Source organism: Neofelis nebulosa, chromosome 1 (assembly GCF_028018385.1).
Source record: "Neofelis nebulosa isolate mNeoNeb1 chromosome 1, mNeoNeb1.pri, whole genome shotgun sequence".
NCBI lineage: Eukaryota > Metazoa > Chordata > Mammalia > Carnivora > Felidae > Neofelis > Neofelis nebulosa.
In genome coordinates, this window is record NC_080782.1 from 11,059,162 (window position 1) to 11,063,568 (window position 4,407).

The window sequence follows — 4,407 nt, forward strand, 5'->3', positions numbered from 1 at the left end:
GTTGTCATATTTCACAAAGAAGATATTGTTATGGCCATAAATTGCCCAGACTACAACTCAAGTCAGTTTGAAGGCTTCTAGAAGAGTTGACTAGCAGTGCAAATTTTCCAATACCCACTATTCCATTTTAAAGTCATCCTCAAAAAGAAGGGGAAAGTCTCATTACTGTGTGCATTAGTCCATTCAGGCTGCTATAACACTACCATAGACTCGGCAGCTTGAACAACAAACATTTACTTCTCACTGTTTTGGAGGCGGGAATTCCCAGCTCACGGCACCTGCAGATTCAATGTCTGCTGAGACCCTGATCCCTGGTGCACGATGCAAGGGCCCCTATGTTCTCAAAACGTGGAAGGGACCAGGGAGCTCTGTGAACCAGGAGCTAATCCCATCATGAGGGCTCCATCCTCGTGACCTAATCACCTCCCATAGTCCCAGCCTCCCAATACCATCACCTTGGAGGTTAGGATCTCAATGTATGAATTTGTTGAGAACACAATCATTCAGTCCATAGCACTCTGCATAGACGTGAATCGAAATGAAAAAAAAAAAATGTATCTGAGTATTTTATATGATCAACATCAACTACCAGTCACCAAATTAAGAATAAAACATCAAAAATGTATCTATGTGTATTAAATGCCTTTGTCATCACGGAAATAATCCATCATTAAGGAAAGTCTTTTGATGTCAGAGATAGAAAATGAAAATGTGCTTTCTTTTTTCATAGCGCATTTAAGTATTACCTCTTTTGTAATCATATGCCTCCCAAGGCTATGTAAGAAGTCAAGTTATTCCAGAAGTAAGCACAATAGAAGGCTTTTCTTATACAAATGATTCTTGAAAATGACTTAATCTTCAGCACAATTCCTTAATTATTCATTGTTATTTGTTGCACCCATCAGCCTTTTTCTCTTTGTTTCACAATGAAGAGCTAACCTTCCAGAAAGGAAAGGAAAAAAGCACTTTGAAAAAGCACATGACTTCTCTGAGCCAGGAGCTCCTCCAGGGCAGAACAGGGCCAGCAGGGGCCGCTGTGGTGCCCGCTACAACCAGGGGGCGCCCCAAGCAACTCACACCTATCTACTGGGTCCTCACCACGGAGAAGTGGCCATCCTCCCACGACAGGTGAGGAAACTGAAGTTGGGCTGCTTGCTCATGGTCACATAGGGAAGGAGGGACAGCAAAGCGAAGGTTCAAGTCCAGGGGCTTCAGTACCAGGTGCGCCGTTGGTCACGATGCTGTACAGTATAATAAACAAGCCAACCTCCTAGGATTCTTCTGCAGACCAAACCAGACAAATTACATAAAGTATTTCTTACCTTTTCAGGGACTATGCAAAAGTAAGTTATTTTAATTTAAGTGAGTGATGAAATGGAACATTCAAGGCTATTATGAATGATATTACCCCAAGACCTTGACTCAAAAGTTGCCTGATTTGAGATGTCAAATGGGGGTGGGGGGTAGAGACAGACTTTGCATGTTTCATAGTACTATAAAATATTATTACTGACCTTACGACTCACTATGAGTAAAAGAAAGCCTTGATAATACGTGATACCTTACAGCTTTGTTGTTCCGATTAAATCATACATGGAAACTAGAACTTATTTTGTGAGTGAGGTCATGCTGGCTCAGGCTATAAAATTTTTATTTTAACTTGCTTTATATTTTAGGTTAGTACAAGTTACATTTAGTGTATTATCTGTGATTTCCTGAGAAATTTCGAAATCAGTTTTTTGTAATTCATTTGAAAATCTGTAGTGCTGCCATGATCAAAATGAATTGTTCAATCTTGAATTTAGGCTTATTCTATCAATAAAGAAACCTAGCTTTCAAAGTTATGCTTTTATTACTATCCATTCTAACTTCAATACTTTAAAAGGTATTCCCCATTGTTTTTCATCATTTACTTGCCATTGTGGCAGAGGTGAGCCAAAGCCACCTAAATTACCACAGAATACAATTTATAAAAATACAAACATGTGATACACAGTTAAGTAGTCATTAAGGTCACAAAACAAAATAAATGATGCAAATTGCTCTATATTGATGCAAAACATCATAGTTTTCATTACCATTACTTTCAAACTTGTAAATAGTTTGATATCCATGAAGCATGCCTTCATAGATTTCAGAATCTTTGTATTCCTTTACACTGTGTCATGTTTTAGAGATGCATTTTCTTTTCTTTTGCTGTAACCTGCTTCAAGACATCAGAACAACTTGAACTTTGTTGAGCATTAGTTTCCCAAGCAAGAAGTTTGTGCGGCAAAATTGTGGAATGTTGAATGGTGTACAATCAAAGGGGCAACCGATGCAGTGTGGCAACATTGAAAAAATCCATTAAGGGTGCAAAATCCTAAATCCTCTTCAGGCGGGTTCTTGTCTAATTCACTTCATCCGTGGATGACCCTCAGGTAAACAGAAACATCTAAGAAACAGCACAGCCCGAATTCCAACACTACAGTAATTATTTGAGGGACTGTAATACATGATAATTGTTTCCAGAGCTAAATGATATTCTGATATTAATTGTATTTAAGGATGATATAATTATAAAAAATTGACTAAGTGGTAACTATATTTAGGTACTTACTAAGGGCTTTATGCACATGACAGTTAAAAATAAATAAAATGTATTCAGCTGCACATACAAGGGACTTATGTAGAGTCAGGAAATGAGATAGGTCATTAGGAAACTGGGTTCAATTTGATGATGTTTGATGATACTTTATTCCAGGAAGCTAAGAATGTTCCTATTTGGCTTTTTCACTAAGGCTAATGATGATTAATAGGAAAAGTGGAAACGAAAGGCACTTTATTAATATTAGCCACTGCCTAATAGACTTCTGAAGCAAAATTCCTGGTGAAGCTGGACAAGAGCCCGCATAGCTCAGGCTGAAGCTTAAAGAAGACTAGCTTTTCCTCCTTGCCTGGATTGCTGCAGGGCCCCCAGTGATGGGCAGAGAAAATCATAGGAAAGAGAAGAAATAGAAGAGTCGCCGCGGGAGCCACAGGTCACTTCCTAATGTCACAGAATAGCAGCCAGAGAGGCAGAGACGTGTATGATACATATTTTAAAAATTAAAGCAATTTTCACTATGTTTTAACATATTCATTATTCTTAATGTTTGGGAGAGACAGTAGCCAGAAAGCACTCCACAAGGGATTCTATCCTAGTTGGGGAATGTGATGGGTAACTTTATGCATCAACTTGGCTATGCTATGGTGCCCAGCAGTTGGTCAAACATTAGTCTGTCTAGATGTTGCCGTGAACGTATCTTGTAGCTGTGATTTTCATTTATAGTCAGTTGATTTTAAGTAAAGCAGTGAGCCCCATCCAATCAACTGAACAACTGAAGTTTCCCAAGAAGGAATTCTGACTCAAACTGTAATATCAGCGGGGTCCTGGGTGGCTTGGCTGGTTAAGTGTCAGCTCCTGATTTTGGTTTAGGTCATAATCTCGTGGTTCGTGGGATTGAGCCCCATGTTGGACTCTGTGCTCACAGATTCTCTCTCTCTCCCCCTCCCTCCCTCTCTGCCCCTCCCCCACTTACGCTTGTGAGCACTCTCAAAATAAATAATAAAATAAAATAAAATAATCTGTAAGATAGAAACCCTGCTTGCGTCCCCAAACTCCCAACCTGTTCTGCAGATTTTGGATTTAAGACTACGACATACTCTGAATTTCCAGACTGCCTGTCTTCTCTACTCCACAATCATGTAAGCCAATTCCTTAAAGTAAATATCAATCAATCAATTAATCAGTATTCAAAGAGAAGAAAGAAAGAGCAGAATTCTGAATTATTTAGTATGGCAGAGATGGGGCATTTGACAAATATGTAAATGTTAACAATATATTTTATAACCTATCGGTGACATATTTATTTTCACCTGGCTAAAAAAAATATTTGCTTAAAATGGTCATATTTATGATTGTAAAGAAATTCACAATACATTCCCATTAGTAGAACTTTTTCTAGCTCACAATGCATTAACTAGTGATATAAGAACAAATGTATATGAAAACTCAAAAAACAAAAATAATAAAGGCAAATAAATATAACACAACCAAAAAGCTCCTAAACTCCTCCTATGTCAAAGAGGAAAGTTACGTCTCTAATTAGAGATCTTTGAGAATGAGATATATACCAAATGGATATAGTTGACTTCCATACTGTTGTGTCCCCCTATTGTGGCAGGATTTGGAGGTGGGGCCAATGGAAGGTAACTGAATTTGGATGAGGTTACGGGGATGGAACCCCATGATGGAATTGATGCCCATATAAGAGATGAAGGGACCAGAGCCCTCTCTCTTGGTCTTATATGAATACCGTGAGAAGGTGGCCATCTATAAGCCAAGAAGAGAGCCCTCACCGGAACATAACCATACTACCACCCAGA